General features: G+C 46.6%; 1 protein-coding gene and 1 non-coding gene across 28 annotated transcripts in view; both read right to left on the bottom strand.

Annotated features, from left to right (window-relative positions):
- TJAP1 (tight junction associated protein 1) overlaps positions 1-11,359 on the bottom strand; it is a 29,047-nt gene extending 17,688 nt beyond the window's left edge. For 7 of the 27 annotated variants that reach the window (XM_063707152.1, XM_063707154.1, XM_063707156.1 and 4 more), the window contains exons 1-3: positions 11,254-11,338; positions 10,651-10,795; positions 10,165-10,224 (exon numbers count right to left, since the gene is read on the bottom strand). The gene's annotated coding sequence lies outside the window, so the exon portion shown is untranslated. Of the gene's footprint in view, positions 1-10,164; positions 10,225-10,650; positions 10,796-11,253 lie in introns of all 27 variants that reach the window. The other 20 variants (XM_004044071.4, XM_004044069.4, XM_004044068.4 and 17 more) reach the window with 11 other exon arrangements.
- A 3,254-nt stretch (positions 11,360-14,613) lies between these two features.
- LOC115935085 (U6 spliceosomal RNA) lies at positions 14,614-14,720 on the bottom strand. The gene has a single exon (XR_004070798.1). It is a non-coding gene; the product is annotated as a U6 spliceosomal RNA (small nuclear RNA).
- Between the last annotated feature and the right edge of the window lie 5,327 nt (positions 14,721-20,047).

Raw genomic sequence — 20,047 nt, 5'->3', positions numbered from 1 at the left:
TGCCTACACAATGGGCTCCCCATGTTGCTCTGACTACAGCCCAAGAGCTCAAATAGGCCAAGGCCTGACTATGAAGATGAGACAACTGTCTAGAAAAAAAAGACAACAACTCTTCCGACAGGCCCTGACCCCTGCTCTAGACTGAGCACAGCCACTGACAGGTGACCTTCAGAATCCTCACCCACAAGAAAACAAAAACACCAACTGGGTCTGGTGTGCTTTTAAAAGAGCAGCAAGTGACATGGCTAATTCAAGGTTTCAGAAATCAGGGACTCTAACTGCACTAATATAGGATTTGAGAAATCAGATAATTTTTCTCTTTTCCAAGGCAAAAATGAAATGAGTGAAGGGGAGAGACACAGGTGAGATGGGAGTGCCAATGCCCACATCACTGTTATATCCATCCTGATTCCCACTCAAGGACACTCCTGCCAATTTCATCTCAGAATAAAAAAATGTCCCTCAGAGACAGCCAGGGTGCCTGCTGTGGCGAGACCCTCTAGTAAAACTTCTCCATCCCTCCCAGGGAGCCAGCCCCAGAGGAACTCACTCGACTGGGAAGGAGGCTGTAACCAGGCTCCTCAGCGGCTCCAACAGGGACCATTCCACTCCTTGGTCACTTGTTAAGTGAACAGAGAAAGCTGAAGAAGAGTCTGTATTAATATTGAGTTTTGGTGAGGAATGTCTAGACGTATAAAAAAACTATTAGAGGCCAGGTGCAGTGGCTCATGCCTGTAATCCCAGCACTTTGGGAAGCCGAGGCAGGTGGATCACCTGAGGTCAGGAGTTCAAGACCAGCCTGGCCAACATGGTGAAACCCCCATCTCTACTAAAAATACAAAAAATTAGCTGGGCGTGTTGGCTGGCGCCTATAATCCCAGCTACTCGGGAGGCTGAGGCAGGAGAATCGCTTGAACCTGGGAGGTGGAGGTTGCAGTGAGCTGAGATGGCACCATTGCACTCCAGCCTGGGTGACAAGAGCGAAACTCCATCTCAAAAAAAAAAAAAAAAAAAAACTACTAGAAGGGTACAAGATAAATGGCGAACAGTGGTTCCGTATCTTTGGGGAAACAAGTTAGGCAGGAACAATGGGAGAAGAAAGGGAGGATCTTCTTACTTTTTATTTTGTATACTTTTCTGTATGGTTAGCATTTTATACAAGGGACGTATGTTTATGGTGAAACCAACAGTTCCTAGGCAAACAGACAAAAACCCTGCATCTACACTGTGCTTTACCATTCCAGAAGCTCTTTCCCTTCCATGATATTTCCTTTGATGCTTATGGTCCAGTGAGGCACAAAGAATAGGGAGCTCTCCCATTGTGAGGGTCAGAAAGCACAAGTGATTTGCCCAAGACCACAAGCAGAAGTGGGACATAACCCAGTTCCCCTGTCTCCAATACCAGTGCAAAGCCTGGAAAGCTCTTTTCCAGGAAGCCACAGGAAAACCAGGACAATTCTGCCCTAATATCAAGACCCTCAAAGACTTCTGAGATTCAATTCCCTACTTGGGCTACCTGTGAAGGTATAAAGAGGCCAACCACCACTTGGTACCCAAAATGATAAGCAGAGTTTTATCCTATTGGTTAGCTGAGTAGAAGTCCAGGGTTTTGGGGTCTAGGATGGCTTCTCCGTAGGCGGATCCTCCTCTCAAAGGATGGTATTGAGTTCTCCACCACAGCACAGAAGCTTCTCACAAAGAGGGGCCATGTCCTTTATAAATTCTAAATGTCACCTAGCACACAATTGGCACAAGATAGTAACTAACAAAGAAGAGGTCCCACCCTTCTACTCAGGACCAGTCAAGGAGACTTAGTCCCCTTGAAGCCTAAGATATCCAACACAATCCAGTCTGGCTGGCTCACTCAACCCCCTCTCTGCTTAACATAAAACGCAGTTTATTACTTCCCGCAAGCTGCCATCTGCAAAGATATGCCACAACGCAATGCACATTCTCACACCCAGGGACAAGGGAGAGAACCCAGGGAAAACTCCTTCAGTCCATTTTTAGCTATTGGTTTCATCCTTTTGATTTATCTGGGCATTAACAAGGTTGTATTAAGCTCTGGCTGTGAGCACTGAGTACGCCTAGATAGGACTAGAGATAGGACCAGAAAAGCAAGCAGGTTACAGTGGGCAATAGAAAGGGCAGCATAAAGAATTACAAAGGAGCAGCCAGCAGCCTTTCTAGGGATGCTAATTAGGCAAAAAAAAAAAAAGCTACTGGAGCCAGGCATGGTGGCTAACACCTGTAATCCCAGCACTTTGGGAGGCTGAGGCCGGTGGATCACCTGAGGTCAGGAGTTTGAGACCAGCCTGACCAACAAGGTGAAACCCCATCTCTACTAAAAACACAAAAATTAGCCAGGCACGGTGGCAGGCACCTGTAGTCCCAGCTACTCGGGAGGCTGGGACAGGAGAATTGCTTAAACCCAGGAGGCAGAGGTTGCAGTGAGCAGGGATCGCGCCGCTGCACTCCCAACTGGGCGACAGAGCAAGACTCCATCTCAAAAAAAAAAAAAAAAAAGCTACTGGAAAGCTACTGGTATGTACTCACCTCCTCCTTTAACCTCCTTTCTGATTGCTTAGGGATGTGTTATTAGAACATAAACCGTCTGGCCAAGCATGGTGGTTCACGTCTGTAATCCCTGCACTTTGGGAGGCCGAGGTGGGCGGATCACCTGAGGTCAGGAGTTCCAGACTAGCCTGGCCAAAATGGCGAAACCCCATCTCTACTAAAAATACAAAAGTTAGCTGCGCGTGGTGGCACATGCCTGTAGTCCCAGCTACTCGGGAAGCTGAGCATTGCTTGAACCCAGGAGGCGGAGGTTGCAGTGAGCCAAGATCGCGCCACTGCACTCCACCCTGAGCAACAGAGCAAGACTCTGTCTCAAAAAAAGAAAAAAAAAACAAAACATAAAAAGGCTAAAAGGGAGACAGCTGAAGCCAAGCACCTGGAAGATGATTTAACCACATGAATGCAATCCTGGAAAATAATTAGTAATGCTATTGTTAACACTATCACCTTTTGTTTATGCAGGACCTTCCTTCCTAAGGGTGCAAAAGGTTTTGCCAGATAGATTCCATCTTCTTTAATCCCACCGAGGAAGGACTGAGTTGGGTCACACAGTAACCAACATTGCTCAGCACTTACTCTATAGTGCCTAAATGCTTGGCCTTCAGTAAAAAAGCTTGCCCCTAAGAAGCTTCAGAGACAGAAGATCTTACTCCTAGTGGGAGAGAGACAGGTTAACAGTCACTTCCAGTACAGTGTGGTTGAGTGCTTTGAGAGCACAGAGGAGAGGTACCTAGCTGGGACAAGGGTTTAAGGACCAGACAAGGCTGCCATCCAGAGAACTCAGACATATCTTCCTCATCTGATTGTAAACTCGCACTGGAGTATCCCTGGCATTATACACTTAATTCTGGAAAGAAATTCATTTGGTGTTTGTTAGGAATTGGGGCTCTAAGGACTACCCCCATCAACTACACTAGAAACAAAAAAGCAAAGAATGGATCATGATGCAGCTATCAGCCCCATTTGTGGGAAGCATCCAAGTTAAGCCTGTTCTGTGGCACAGGAAGACATTAAAGCCCTAAGAAAAGTGGGACCAAGAAGTCTGGCTTCCTCAATGCCTGGATGTGTTCCATCAGTTTCACCCATTTTTCAATCCATAAAATATGGGGAAACATGGATATTGAAACTCTCCATCCAGTCATCCACTGTGAACAGCTTTCTGTCTATCCCCAGCCTTAATTACATTACGAATCCACCACCACCAACCTCACCAGAACTGGAGAAGGCCAGCATATCACGATCATCAAAGGAGTCATCACAAACCAACAGATGGGGAGGCTGGGCGTGGTGGCTCACGCCTGTAATCCTGGCACTTTGGAAGGCCCAGGTGGGTGGATCACCTGAGGCCAGGAGTTCAAGACCAGCCTGGCCAACTTGGTAAAACCCCGCCTCCACTAAAAATACAAAAAAATTAACCAGGCACAGTGGCAGGCACCTGTAATCCCAGCTACTCAGGAGGCCGAGGCAGGAGAATTGCCTGAACCCCGGAGGTGGAGGTTGCAATGAGCTGAGATCGTGCCACTGCACTCCAGCCTGGATGACAGAGCAAGACTCCGTCTTGGGAAAGACAAACAAACAAACAAACAAACAAGAGATGGGGAGAAACACCAACAATCTCTGCACAGGTTGCTCATTGATGATGCTCCTAATCTCACCTTTTTTACTGCTTCCTCACAAGAAAGGAGACTCAGTTTTACTCCCACCTCAAAATGCTCCTGGCTACCAGGCAGAAATCAAAAGGCTTATTTTAGATTTAATAGAACAAAGCCTTTTCCTATTTGCAGAGCTCCAAAATGGGAAATTTATTCATTCAACAAATATTTACCAAGCGTCCTTTATTTATTTATATATTTTTTTGAGATGAAGTCTCGCTCTTGTACCCCAGGATGGAGTGCAGTGGCATGATCTCAGCTCACTGTAACCTCCACCTCCCGGGTTCAAGCGATTCTCCTGCCTCAGCCTCCTGAGTAGCTGGGATTACAGGTGCCTGCCACCATGCCCGGCTAATTTTTGTATTTTTAGTAGAGACAGGGCTTCACCATGTTGGCCAGGCTGGTCTCGAACTCCTGACCTCAGGTGATCCACCCACCTCAGCCTCCCAAAGTGCTGGGATTGACAGGCGTGAGCCACCGCGCCCAGCCCCAAGTGTCTTTTATATGCCAGGCACCATGCTATATGCTATGAACTCATTACTCCTGCAAAAAAGATGTCACCCATATTTTATTTTATTTTTTTGTTTTTAATTTTTTTAGAGATTGGGTCTGGCTCTGTCACCCATTCTGGAGTGCAGTGGTGCAATCATAGCTCACTGCAGCCTCAAACTCCTGGGTTCAAGTGATCCTCCCACCTCAGTCTCCTCCTGAGGGTTAGGACCACAGGCACAAGCCACCATACCCAGCTAAGTTTTGAATGTCTTTTGTAGAGACAAAGTCTCATTATGTTGCCCAGTCAGTCTGGCTTCAAACTCTTGGCCTCAGGTGATCCTCCTGCCTCAGCCTTCCAAAGTGCTGGGATTTCAGGAGTGAGCTACTACACCCAGCCAACCTCATTTTAGAGACCAAGATGAGACCAAGAATCCTACTGGTTAAGGAACTTGTCCAAAGTTGCACAGGTGGTGAGTGGCAGAATTAGGATTTAAACCAGGTCTGCCTAGCTCCACAATCAGATTCTTTCACACTATTCATTACCATTCCCACCGACTCCTCTCCACCACATGTTCTGCAAAGTCCCTTGTCTACAGGAGATCAGCCCAGTGAAAGAAACAGACAAGTAAACAGAGCCCTCACCAAACAACATGGTAAGTGCCAAAACAGAGGTTCAAAGAAAGTGCTGCAGGGGACCAAGAGGAGGAAAGAAAAGCAGCGGAGGCTTCTCACTGGAGGTGACAAAGGAGCTGGGTCTTAGGGGATGGGCAGTTTCAGAGGCAGAGGTGAGCATTATGGACTGAGTGAAGTACATGGGCAAAGAAGATGAAACTAAATGGATGCCCATGACAGGTTTGGGAGCAGAGAGAAATTTGGGAGCAATGAAGCACAGGACAGATGAGGTGGAGTAGCAGCAACTCAGGCTAATGGTCTGGGTCTGGACCCCAGTATAAGGAGCCTTTTGGCATGCCAAGCCAGACAGTGTGGGCTTTAACTTAAGTAAGGAAGAACCCATGGCATTTCTAAGGGAAGACTTTTTTTTTTTGAGATGGAGTCTTGCTCTGTTGCCCAGTCTGGAGTGCAATGGCATGATCTTGGTTCACTGAAACCTCCACCTCCTGGGTTCAAGTGATTCTCCTGCCTCAACCTCCTGAGTACCTGGGATTGCAGGTACGCACCACCACGCCCAGCTAATTTTTGTATTTTTAGTAGAGACGGGGTTTCATCATGTTCATCAGGCTGGTCTCGAACTCCTGACCTCGTGATTCGCCTACCTCAGCCTCCCAAAGTGCTGGGATTACAGGCGTGAGCCACCACGCCCAGCCAGGAAGACTATTTTATAGGCAAATAATTTTGACAGCACCATGGAAGACAGACTGGTGTGAGAAGAGACTGCTCACCACATTTTATTCATTCTACATGCACCACGGCATCATAAAGCACCTATTAAGGCCCAGCACTGTTCTAAATGCTACAAACACAGTAGTGAATAAGACATAGTCTCTGTTTTCAGGGCACTTAGTCTTATGAGAATCAGACAAGTAAACAGGCAATTATGACACAGCATAAGTATTGGACAGAAGCACAGAAGAAGCGCACTCAAGGGGCAGGGGTGAGATACTAAAGGAAGTGACGTTTAAACTGAGACCTGAAGGACAAAAAGGTAGGCAAAGGAGTAGCACCAGTGTATGCAAAGATCTAGAGGCTAGAATGAGGTCAGTTTGGAGAGCTATTTAAGAGCCTGAATCCAGGTGAGAAATGAAGGTTCCTTCACCCAGAGGTCGTTGGCATTCAAAATATGGTGGTGAGAAGGAAGTGAAGGGATTGGCTTCATAAATATCTGAATAAGGGGCACCCTGAGAATTGATTTACACAACAAAGAAACAATAAAGGGGAAGAATCAGCTCAAAATCCATCATCCTTCACCTTGCAACTCCATAGTTTACTAAAATGTGACCCGAATCCAGAAAATTTGAGGACTTCTACCAAAGTACAAAGGTATACTCTTTAGAGATAACACGTTTCAGCACGCTGACTGCCGCGCAATGCAAGATAAAATACACTATCCTAAGATATATGGCTCCCAAGTTCATGAAGTGGGGAGCGATACGTCTGACAGATACCGTCTGCTTCTCAAAATCACATGTGCCAAACAAATAGGAAAGGTCATCAGAGGGCCAGTGCAGAGTTCCCAGGGAAAGCCCAAAGTCCTGAGCCCGCAATTCCCCTGAAATCTAATTAGGTGGCAGACACATGCCTACTTCAATGGCAGGGTAGAGAGTCATTTGTTGAAGAAAAAGAAGGGCCCTGAGGGTGTGTTAAATAGACAGGACATGACTCAGAAGGAGGAGGAGAGTGAGTCTTAAATACAGGGCAAAGGAAAGCCAGTCAATCAAACCTTGGGCACACCTCTACCTCAAGGCTACACTGGGCCTCCTGCCTGGCTAAAGGGAGAGACTGAGCACGCTGCCAGGGCCTTCTTCAAACAACATAGGCTTCAGCAGCACATTTGTTTTCCATTTTCCCATTCAGCTGAGGGGACGGAGCTATTTAAAATGCCACTTCTTTTTTTTTTTTTTTTCTGTGTAGTTTGCTACTTCCTATTTTTATTATTTATTGTTTCAAATTTTATTAATTTTATTCAGGAAAGACATTAACTGTTAAGTTTTTTTTGGGGGGGGGGTGATGTCTTGCTATTTTTTTAAAATTATATCCAGACTATGAATTTAATATTTACTATGGCTAATCAACTGCTCATGTCAGTAATCAGTCAGAAATGAGCCTTATACGTACATCTACATTAAACACACACACACCCCTTTAAGGTGTGCTCAATGTAGATTCTAATGTCAGTCTGCCCATTCAACCCAGGCCCAAGGTTGCATCACATCACCAAGTTGAATCATGAAGACAGCCCAGATTTGACTGACATGGCACAGCAGGCTCCCTCACCACAGCCCATGCACCAGTTACTATTTCTGAGAGGAAGGAGAGGGTTGTGATGAAAAACTCAGCCCCTAAACATTTTTTTAAATAATCAAAAAAATTTCTACTACAATATGGATATACATTTAACCATCTTGACAAACAAACATGAACCGGGATATAGTCAAACAAACGAGAAATACAAATTGCCACTACGCATATTTAAGTTAACTTGATACCAACCTAAAGAAAAAAAAAGCTCAACTGCTGAAGCTAGAATGCCTAGGTTCAAATCCCAGCTCTGTCACTTACTAGCTGGCTGATCTTAAGCAAACTACTTAACCACTCTGCCTCCATTTTTTCATCTGTAAGACAGGGATAATAAGTTATCTACTTCATATGATTATGAAAATTAAATTAATTGGCTGGGCACGGTGGCTCACACCTGTAATCCTAGCACTTTGGGAGGCAGAAGTAGGCAGATCGCCTGAGGTCAGGAGTTCGACACCAGCATGACCAATGCGGGGAAACCCCCGTTTCTACTAAAAATACAAAAATTAGCCAGGCATGGTTGTGGGCACCTGTAATCCCAGCTACCTGGGAGGCTGAGGCAGGAGAATCACTTCAACCTGGGAGGTGGCGGTTGCAGTGAGGAGAGCACCATTGCACTCCGGCCTGGGCGACAAGAACAAGACTTCGTCTCAAAAAGAAAAGTCAAAAATTAAATTAGTTAATACATGAAAAGCCCTTACAACAGTCCTACGCACAGAATGTGCTCAATAAGCACCATTAGTGTTATTATTATCATCATTACTCAACTGCAAAGATAACTGTATAGCCTCACAGCTTCAAACAGGAAATCACTGGCATTTTAACATTGTCTTAAATAGCCTAATGAGGATATTCTCACGACAAAAAAGTCTGTATTATCCAAAAGCTCTGCTTCATCTCTTTAACATCAGGCTAGCAGCCCAAACCAATGCAGATGCTATCTATATAAAGAGACAGCAGGTTCAACCATGAAACAGAAATTAGTGCTGAGATCTGACTAGTATAACTAAAACTTACTGTCAGGCACTGAGTAAGCATATTAATGTATTAACTAATTTACCTTCACAACAACCCTATGCGATAGATACTCTTACTACCCACATTTGATTGATAAGAAAACTGAGGCATACAAAGCTATGCCATTAATAAAGGTCACAGAGCTACAAATGGCAAAGTCAAACAAACTTTTTTTTTTTGGAGACGCTTTTTTTCTTTTTTTGAGATGGAGTCTCGCTCTGTCACCTGGCTGGAGTGCAGTGGTGCAATCTCAGCTCACTGCAACCTCCATCACCCAGGTTCAAGTGATTCTCCTGCCTCAGCCTCCTGAGTAGCTGGGACTACAGGCGCGTGCCACCACACCCAGCTGATTTTTGTATTTTTAGTAGAGATGGGGTTTCACCTTGTTGGCCAGGATGGTCTCGATCTCTTGACCTCGTGATCCGCCTGCCTCGGCCTCCCAAAATGCTAGAAATACAGGAGTGAGCCACTGCACCCTGCCAGTGCTTTTTTTGTTGTTTCTTGGAGACTGCATCTCCTACGCTGCCCAGGCTGGAGTACAATGGGTATTCACAGGTGCCATCATAGTGCACTGCAGCCTCAAACTCCTGGCCTCAAGTGCTCCTCCCATCTCAGTATCCCAAGTAGCTGGGACTACAGGTATATGCCACTAGGCCGGGCTCAGAGTCAGTGCTATTAACTGTTATGTGTGTTCACCACACTATCCTTGGGTGATTACAATTACAGTTTGAAAGGGGGCACGAATTGTCCTCAGAAAAAGGAGGTTCTCAACCTTCAGAAACAGAGTCACAGCTACATATCATCAGTTCTTCAAATACCTAAAGGTACTGAAGCTGACCTAGTAACAGTGACTTGGGTTGTTCTGTTTGGAGTAAGCCTTTGATTGGGGGGACAGGTAGAGAGCAGACAGTAAATGAAGAGTTCTAGATCAAACCATCCTAGTCCACCATGAAGCGATGCTGATCCTGAAGCAGGCTTCAATAAGAAGGCTACTTCCAACTCTGGCTAGGGCAAAACACTCACCAAAGGAAGTGAAGGCCACATTCACTGTGTTCTCTGGCTCCAGTCCCTTTCCTTTCTCTCCAACACCAAATCCACTACCTCTCAGGCCATGCTTAGTTTGGCTAGCGAGACTGATATTTTTCAAAAGTGGTTTGATGGGAAGACTACAAAGGAGAGAAAAAAACTACCAGAAAAGAAAAGAGCAAGTTCCATGCTCCTTTCTTTGCATCACCACACTTGTCCAACTGTAAAGTAGCTCTCAAATATTAGGGGTCTCAAGGATAGGCAGTGCGGTGCTAAACATTCCCAGAGCTTTACATCAGTCCACTTGATCTCTTACCAGAAACTGATCTACATTTTTTCTCTCTAATCCCAACCTGCCTTTCCCTCACCTGATACCCCCACCAAAATCCACATCCCCAGAGGAACACTAATGAGCCCTTCTTACCAAAAAAGCAAAAGTAGACACGCAGCGAGAATGAATTCAGGAGTCGGTGCCAGCAGGTACCTAAATGGTCAGTGAACACGATCAGAATTTGTTTTCTCGTGACTCCCCACCATCTGTCACCCACAAATCTCCACTTCCAGGCAGGACGCCAAAGTGAAGAAGTGATGGAGATATTGAAGCAGAAACAAAGAGCATGTAGGAAACTGCTTGTGACAGGGATGTGTTAACATCCTTCGGCCTGGTCTCTAGGCCTCTGTCCAGGTTTACTTGCACAGGTGAAGGCACACAAGGCTTAATTCTACACCAACTCTCAAAAGTCAGCCTGCAATCTACGCCAAACACTAACTTAAGGACCTCAGGCAAAGGACAAATTCTATAAAAGTGAGCCCTTCTCAGACCAAATGTTTCTTGGCATCACTCTAAGCCCATGCATCCTCCTCCCAGGGAGCATGCCAGCCAGAAACCTGTCACTGGAAGCCACCTTACCCACTCTGGGGTTGGACTGGGGCAAGTCGCTATCTCTTCTTCTTTCCAAGTAGGCACTGTAATTTCTTCCAGTCCCTGGGGCACCTGAATCTTCAGCTGAAATTGGGGCAGATGCTGCTACAGCTGTGGAAAGGCTGATCTAAGCCTAGAAGAGGGTCATTTGACTGGCTTTAGTTCCCTCCTTAGCAGATCTGCCCGGCATCCTCCAGATCTCTCTTCCTCACTATCCCACTCTACTAGAAAGATCCCTTTCCCCTCTGGCCGGCCAGATACAGTCGGGCCTCTATCCCACGCTCCAGGCTTCTTTATTCGCGGCTAAGAAATTTTCCTCCAACTTGTGACTCTGCTTCTCCAGGGCCTGCACAACACCTACTTCTGGCTGCCCCACCCCCAAATCCCCCTCCCCTAGGGCTGCCACTGGACCCTAGGGCCCCGGTCCGCCCGAGCTCCTTTTTTTCCTCTCCGCCTCGGACCTTACTCCATTCCATCTCCTCTTTTCAACCCTGGAGCCAGTACCCCCTTCGCCCCTACTACAGGCTAGGGCCCCCGCAATCCCCCCCAACTCTGGCTTCCCCGCCCGACTACTCCAATCCCACAACAAACTTTCCGCCGCCGCCAGCTGCGTTCAGGCCGCCATCTTGCCGCGGGGCAGGCCGGGTAGTGGCCAGGGCCGCGGGAATCCCCACGCACTTGGCGTGTCGCGTCATCTGAGGCGGGGCCCTGGGGGCGGGGCCTCGGGTTGGGGAGGTGGGACACTAGGTAGGTGATGGCGAAAAATGGGGCTCTCCTGAAAGCAGGGATTGGAGGACTGGCCACAGAAGGAAGGAGGTGTCAGGAGCAGGGCAATAGCGGGAAGCGGGGAAAGACTCCAGTACTGAAAGAAAGAAAGAAAAAAAAAAAAAGAATAGGGGAACACATCTCAAAGATACAGTGGGAGAGAGAATCGTGCTACTGGTTCCCCGTAATCCAGAGAATAAAACCAGCTTTTCAGTTTGGCATTCAAAGATCCGCATGATCCAGCCTCTTCCACCTTCATCAGCCTCATTTTTTGCCTCTCCTGGGGACTTCAGGTTCCCAAATTGTCCTTTGTTTTCAGGACATCGGGCCTTAAGATGTCTAATCTCTCTCCTCCTCCTTTGCATCATCGATTCCTCCTATTCCTTCAAACCATCAGCTAAAATGTCACCTCCTCCAGAAAGACTTCCCTTTAGTGCTCCTTTTGCTGGGCATCACTAGCAACTTGTACATAGCTTTATTGTAGCTGTCCCGTGCAGTGTAATTATTTATTTACATGTTATATCACTTTTGCCCTGCTGCTTCTTCAGGGCAAAAACTATGTTTGATTGCATCTTCATACTCCCTAGCAGGTGCTTGGCACACAGTAATTGCCTAATGAATAAATGGCATGTTTTCCTCCAATGCATTACGCATATTTCTGCCTCAGGGTCTCTAAATTTGCTATTCCCCATACCTGGAATGTTCTTCCTCCAAATATTGACTCTGATTTGTGTCTTTGCTCAAGTGTCATCACTTTAGAGAAGACTTCCTTGGCCACTCAATCTAAATCAGCATCCCTATTCTCCTTTACCCTGCTTTAATGTTTTCATTCATAGTACTTATCATTATCTGACATTGTATTAAATATTTATTGTTTATTGATCATCTCCCCACTACAAAGCAAACTCCAGAGGTCTGGGATGTTTTCTTGCTCGTCACAGCATCCCCAGTGTCTAAAACAATGCCTGGCATAGTAGGTATTCAATAGATTTTTTTTATTCTGTTTGTTTAATTAATTAATTTTTGAGACAGGGTCTCACTCTGTTGCCCAGGCTGGAGTGTAGTGGTGCGATCTCGGCTCACTGCAACCTCCGCCTCCCGGGTTCAAGTGATTCTCCCACCTCAGTTTCCTGTGTAGCTGGGATTACAGGCGCATGCCACCAAACCCAGCTAATTTTTTGTATTTTTAGTAGAGACGGGAGTTCCACCATTCCACCATGTTGGCCAGGCTGGTCTCGAACTCCTGACCTCAAGTGATCCACCTGCCTCAGCCTCCCAAAGTGCTGAGATTACAGGTGTGAGCCACTGCACTGGCCAATAAATATTTATTGAATGAATAAATGGTATGGAGGTTGGTGATTGACAGATTTTGGAATATACTGGTGGAGAAGAGGGGTTGAAAATACTATAAAATAAGAAAATGCATAGATGGAAGTTACATGACCTCAAGGCCCCACTTAGCACTAACAGGAATAGTAGCAAAGACAAGCCCCAGACTCAGCAAAGGAGAGAGTGAGATGAGGATCAGGTGGAATTCTGCAGCTGGGTCCTCAGGGAGCACAACCATCCTAGGAAAGCCCCAGGGCACCAAGCAGGCCAGGTAGAGGAAATGAGGAAGGCTGGAGGCCAGGAGTCTCCTCAGACCTAAAGACATCATCCACCCCGAGCCCAGGCCTCTCTTGGCCAGATGGTTCCGGAGAAGCATCTGTCCCTCCATAAATTATCCAGGGCCCCCTCCAGCCTATCCTCTCTGGTGACAGCCGGAACAATTGTCCAGGAATTCCATCTGCTCCCCTGTCCCTCTCCCCTCCGCAGCTCATCAACATTTCAGAGCAGCAAGATATCCCATTTCCCTGGGCCTAGAGATGGAGCTGGGTCTGCCCCTTGGTGAAGCTGATCTCATGTACCCACCCCCCATCAACGCACACACACAAAAACCTCAGCAGAGGCTCCCAGATCCCCAGAGGGAGAGGTCAGCCATTTTTATTTCCCATCCCATCCATGCCTTTCTATCCTATACATCTTTTTAAAAATTAATGTAATAAAATTACACTAACTAAACCAGCCTGGCCAACATAGTGAAACCCCGCCTCTACTAAAAATACAAAAATTAGTTGGGCATGGTGGCGTGCACTTGTAGTCCCAGCTACTCAGGAGGCTGAGGCAAGAGAATTGCTCAAACCCGGAAGGCGGAGGTTGTGGTGAGCCAAGATTGTGCCACTGCGCTCCAGCCTGGGCGACAGAGCAAGACTCCATCTCAAAAAAAAAAAAAAATGACTTTTGCTGTTTACCAAAAGGTATCTGGCTGAAGGAAGAAATTTAGGAAGCTGGTTTGCTTTTCTAAATAGGTATAATTCCTAGATATCGTTTCAACCTTCCCAGAAATTGTTTTGGGGTTCACAAAGGGAGAAAGGCTGTTGTACTTTCAACTATAGATTTGAAAAGCAATTCAAGTTTATATTTGGAAACAAGGGAAGTATCAGTAAACATAAACATACTTTTGAAAAGAATAGGAATCACAATCCTCTAGAGTTTTATTATTATTATTATTATTATTATTTATTATTATTATTTTTTAAGATGCAGTTTCACTTTTCTTGCCCAGGCTGGAGTGCAATGGCATGATCTCCACTCATTGCAACCTCCACCTCCTGGGTTCAAGCGATTCTTCTGCCTCAGCCTCCCAAATAGCTGAGATTACAGGTGCCCACCACCACACCCAGATAATTTTTGTATTTTAGTAGAGATGGGTTTTCACCATGTAGGTCAGGCTGGTCTGAAACTCCTGACCTCAGGTGATCCACCTGCCTCGGCCTCCCAAAGTGCTGGGATTACAGGCATGAGCCACCGTGCCCGGCCCATTATTATTATTATTATTATTATTATTATTATTATTTGAGACAGAGTCTCACTCTGTCGTCCAGGCTGGAGTGCAGTGGTGCAATCTTGGCTCATTGCAACCTCCGCCTCCCAGGTTCAAGCAATTCTCTTCCTCAGCCTCCCAAGTAGCTGAGATTACAGGTGCCCACCACCACACCCAGCTAATTTTTGTATTTTTAGTAGAAATGGGGTTTCACCATCTTGGCCAGGCTGGTCTTGAACTCCTGACCTTGTGATCCACCTGCCTTGGCCTCCCAAAGTGCTGGGATTACAGGCATGAGCCACTGCGCCTGGCGTATTATTATTTTTAATATGGAAGGCTTTACGAATTCATGTATCATCCTTGCACGGGGGCCATGCTAATCTTCCCTGAATCATTCCAGTTTTAGTATATGTGCTGCTGAAGCAAGCACAAGTTTTTTAACTTTTAACATATGAGAGATAAAGTTATTTTGATTGTAGCGAGGCTGTTTTGCTTCATCATTCCTCCCTCTGTGGATGGACAAACCCACTTATGTACCTAAATATTTATTAGGCCACAATAACATAGTTGTTCACTATCTTTGTGAGAGAACCATGAGGAAAGTGGTAAAAATTAGGGGTCCTTCTAGCTTTCAGGGTCTTAAGAAATAGCTGCAAGTTGCGGAAGAGTCAGGCTCACTTCATTTTGATGACAATTTTCATATGGTTGGCGTCTATAGGGCTGCAGGTATGCAGGGCCCATCTGCACAAACATGGTCAAGCATTTCTCAAGGCATAATCCACCTAGGTCCAAGGCAGTCCTTTCTGATGATTTAATTTATGTGGACTAGTCACCCTGCTGGGACAGATGTGCTTGGTGTGGAGTCCGGGATTGGCATGACACACTCTACATAGGCAAAAGGAGTCTTGGAATAGAAGCAGTGGACAAGGATAGCAACTTGAGCTTCAGGTATTGAAGGAAATTGCTGGGAAAGAGGAGTCAAAACCATACTGGACTCAGCCCCACAGTGGTGTGACCTGTTCATTATGACAGCTAGAAGGGCCTTAGGCCATATGCAGCCTTTTTGGTTGCCAGCAACATTATCTACTAACAATGTAAAGCCATGAGGCTATGTTCCTATTTGTGACTCTGATTTTGTGATGCTGAACCATGTCTACATGGTTGTTATAACAATGATTTCAAAACTTCAAGAGGTGATAACTTAATCTACTTCCCTAGATTTAAGTTATACACATTTCCTAACTCTTCAGTCTATTAATAGAAGTCCATAGCTGCCAACTTGGTGGATAAGCTTTTATTAGATGTAATGACTTTCCTAACTTGGGATGTTGAATTTTATGGAAGTGTAAGAAATGTAATTTTAAAGACCTTGAAACTTGGTGGGAACTTGCATTCTTCATATTATTAAAACCATTTGGCTGGGCGCGATGGTTCACGCCTGTAATCCCAACACTTTAGGAGGCCAAGGCAGGCGGATCACCTGAGGTCGGGAGTTTGAGACCAGCCTGACCAAAATGGAGAAACCCTGTCTCTACTAAAAATACAAAAAATTAGCCAGGTGTGGTGGTGCATGCCTGTAATCCCAGCTACTCAGGAGGCTGAGGCAGGACAATCGCTTGAATGCAGGAGGCAGAGGTTGCAGTGAACCAGCCTGGGCAACAAGAGCAAAACTCCGTCTCAAAAAAAAAAAAATTTTATCTCTCAAAAGATAGTTAATTAAAGTAGGAACTCAAATAAATATTTGTACACCTGTGTTCATAGCAACATTATTTTACAATAGCCAAAAGGTAGAAACAACACAAATGTTCATTGATGGATTAATGGATAAACAAAATGTAGCAAATACATACAATGGAATATTATTCAGCCTTGAAAAGGAAGGAATTCTGACACAGGCTACAACATGGATAAACCTTGAGGATACCACACAAAGTGAAATAAGTCAGTCACAAAAAGACAAATACTGAATGATTCCACTTATTTTAGGTACTTAGAGCAGTCAAATTCATAGAGATATAAAATAGAATGGTCGGCCAGGCGCTGTGGCTCACACCTGTAATCCTAGCACTTTGGGAGGCCAAGGCAGGCAGATCACAAGGTCAGAAGTTCGAGACCAGCCTGGCCAACATGGTGAAACCCTATCTCTACTAAAAATTCAAAAATTAGCCAAGTGTGGTGGCAGATGCCTGTAATCCCAGCTACTTGGGAGGCTGAGGCAGAGAATTGTTTGAACCTGGGAGGCAGAGGTTTCAGTGAGCCAAGATCACGCCACTGCCCTCCAGCCTGGGTGACAGAGTGAGACTCCATCTCAAAAAAAAAGAAGAAGAAAGAAAATAGAATGGTCATTGCCAGGGGCTGTAAAAAATTAGGAGTTAATGTTGTGTTCTTATTTTGTTTTTGTTTTTGTTTTATTTATTTATTTTAGAGGCAGAGTCTCGCTCTGTTGCCCAGGCTGTAGTGCAGTGGCATGATCATAGCTCACTGCAGCCTCAAACTCCTGGGCTCAAGCGATCCTCTAGACTTAGCTTCCCAAGTAGCTAGGACTCTAGGCACAACTGCCTAATTTTTAAATTTTTTTGGAGGGCATCTATGTTCACCACTGTACCACCAATGCTTTTTAAATTTTTTATAGAAACGGAGTCACACTTTGTTGTCCAGGCTGGTCTTGAACTCCTGGACTCAGTAGATCCTCCTGCCTCAGCCTCCCAAAGAGCTGGGATTACAGGCATAAGCCACCACACCTGGCCATCCATACATCTTTATATGATACCAAGTCTTGTTTTCTGGCTTCTGGTGAGATCTCACTTTCCCAACTCTAAAGCAGGAACTCCCTGAGAGCAGAGCTTGTTTCCCTCACCTCAGACTTTGGGCACCCTGAGGCTAGAGTCTGTGCCTTCCCTCTCAGACTGTGAATCAAATCCTGGGAAAGCTCAGAAAGTGCAGGAGTGGTTTACCTCTCTTTTCTGGACTGCACTGGGACCTGTTTGTCCAGCTCTGCTTCACTCTGACCCAGTAGGAGCTGGGCAGTTCTCCAGTCCCTCATCTCTTTGCTGAATCAGGAAGTCCTCCCTCCATCCCAGGTCAACACCTGAAAGTTGGCCTTGAAAGTGTAACCGGGCAGCTTAACTTCAAAATGCATTTTCAAACCTTTCTTTTCCTTTCTCTCAGGTCTCAAGATGTAACCTTGAAGCTTACTGTGTAAACTCTTTTTTCTCCCTTCTCCTTATTCTTAAAATATAGCCTTGAAATGTACTTTCTTTCAGGCCGGGCGCAGTGGCTCATGCCTGTAATCCTAGCGCTTTGGGAGGCCAAGGTGGGTGGATTGCCTGAGTTCAGGAGTTCAAGACCAGCCTGGGCAACACGGTGAAACCCCGTCTCTACTAAAATACAAAAAATTAGCTGGGCGTAGTAGTGTGCGCCTGTAATCCCAGCTATTTGGGAGGCTGAGACAGGAGAATCTCTTGAACCTGGGAGGCGGAGGTTGCAGTGAGCCGAGATGGCGCCATTGCACCCCAGCCTGGGTGACAGAGCGAGACTCCGTCTCAAAAACAAAAAAGAAAGAAAGGAAGGAAGGAAGGGAAAGAAAGAAAGAGAGAGAGAGAGAGGGAGAGAGGGAGAGAGAGAGAAAGAAAGAAAGAAACTAACTTTCTTTCTTTTTTCTTTTTTTTGTTCTGAAACAGAGTCTTGCCATGTCTCCCAGGCTAGAGTGCAGCGGCACGATCTCGGCTCATCACAACCTCCACCTCCCGGGTTCAAGTGACTCTCCTGCCTCAGCCTCCCGAGTAGCTGGGATTACAGGCACATGTCACCAAGCCCAGCTAATTTTTGTATTTTTAGTAGAGATGGGGTTTCACCATGTTGGCCAGGCTGGTCTCAAACTCCTGACCTCAGGTGATCTACCCGCCTTGGCCTCCCAAAGTGCTGCGATTATAGGCGTGAGCCACCGCGCCCGGCAACCTCGTTCTTTTCAACTGGACTCTGTAAGTGGTGACTCACTCTGTCGCCCGGTCTGGAATTCAGTGGTGCGATCTTGGCTCACTGCAACCTCTGCCTCCCGGGTTCAAGCGATTCAGCCTCCTCAGTAGCTGGGACTACAGGTGTGCACCACCACACACGGCTGATTTTTGTATTTTTAGTAGAGGTGGGGTTTCACCATGTTGGCCAGGCTGGTCTCAAACTCCTGACCTCAAATGATCTGCCCGCTTCGGTCTCCCAAAGTGCTGGAGTTACAGGCGTTAGCCATGACACCTGGCCCAAAAACTTCAAGTAAATCTCCAGAGATGACTCCTTTAGCAGCTACTGGAAGGGCTGGACCATGACCCATCTGTGATGTTGGTGCTTCCCCCACCACCCCATCAGCCCTGGGTAGTTCCAGAGTGGAAGGGGCTCCACAAGTACATGAATGAGTGGTACCGCGGTGCTTCACATGCATGGTTCTAGCTATGAGTGACCCTCTCGTCTTTCCAGGTCTGTGTACATGCATCTGCACACCCTTGTGGTTTCGATGGGTGTGTTCCTTTGCTTGACTGTTTTTTTTTTGAGACAGAGTTTCACTCTTGTTGCCCAGGCTGGAGTGCAATGGCATGATCTCGGCTCACTGCAACCTCCATCTCCCGGGTTCACGCAATTCTCCTGCCTGAGCCTCCCTAGTAGCTGGGATTACAGGCATCCGCTACCACATCTGGCTAATTTTTTAGTAGAGACAGGGTTTCACCATGTTGGCCAGGCTGGTCTCAAACTCCTGACCTCAGGTGATCCACCGGCCTTGGCGTCCCAAAGTGCTGGGATTACAGGTGTGAGCCACCGCACCCCGCCTGCTTGACATTTTGGATAGGAGCTGCATGACTGCACACGCATCCTATCAGAGGGCAAAGCCTCCTATCACTTTTCAACTCACCCTAAAGCCCACCGTCAGTATCCTCCCTGGCCCAGCTCCCTCTTTCCCTGAGCAGGTATTTTCAGCTATCCTAAGCAAGGTATGCAGGGCCTGCGCTTTGGCACAACAGCCCTGGAGGCACACGATAAGTGTGCCAACACACACATGCACACAGTCAAACAGCCAAAAGATAGGGAACAATGGCTGGGTTTGGATTTCAGCCCTGGGGCCGCTGGCTCCACCTCCCGTGGTGAGGTAGGGGTAGGATGGGGGAAGGAAACAATCAGAGGGAAAGAACATTGTTTCAGGACCCAAAAGCCCCTGCGCTGGCAGAAGGCCTCACAAAGGGTGGGCTACTTGGATGTGCCTGACTCCTTCCCAGCACAGACTCTGTCTCCATCCTGGAGCCCCCACTTGTTAGGCTGACCAGCACTGTCTTGGAGAGGCAGTGACAGGCCAGAACAAGCAGGGGCAGGATTATCCCTTACCTGGTGAGGACAAGGGCCAGCTCTGCATGCCCCTGGGTCTCCGTGAAGTCTAGGGCCCACAGGTGCCTCTGCACCCCCTGTTTATTGGGGGCATGTGGGGTGAGTGAATATGTCTGCCCTGCTAGGCGGTAAGTTGCTCGAGGTCAGGGCCTAGCACGTTTTTTCATTTGTATTAATTCAGTCACTCATTCAACTCACATTTATTGAATGTTTGGCACTGAGTTGGGGTCCCCTCCCTGCTCCTGCCCACAATCTGTGGGTGGGTCAATGGATGTGTGAATGAAGAGTGACAGCCCTTGTTCCCTGTTCTCTGGTCTCTGCATTCTCATTTGGTAATACGCAAAACTCTCTGTGTGAAAAGGAGGCTAAGGAGAGAAGAGGAAAACTTGAGAA

This window comes from Gorilla gorilla, chromosome 5 (genome assembly GCF_029281585.2).
Source record: "Gorilla gorilla gorilla isolate KB3781 chromosome 5, NHGRI_mGorGor1-v2.1_pri, whole genome shotgun sequence".
In the NCBI taxonomy this organism is placed as follows: Eukaryota; Metazoa; Chordata; class Mammalia; order Primates; family Hominidae; genus Gorilla; species Gorilla gorilla.
This window is presented reverse-complemented; position numbering and strand designations above follow the sequence as displayed.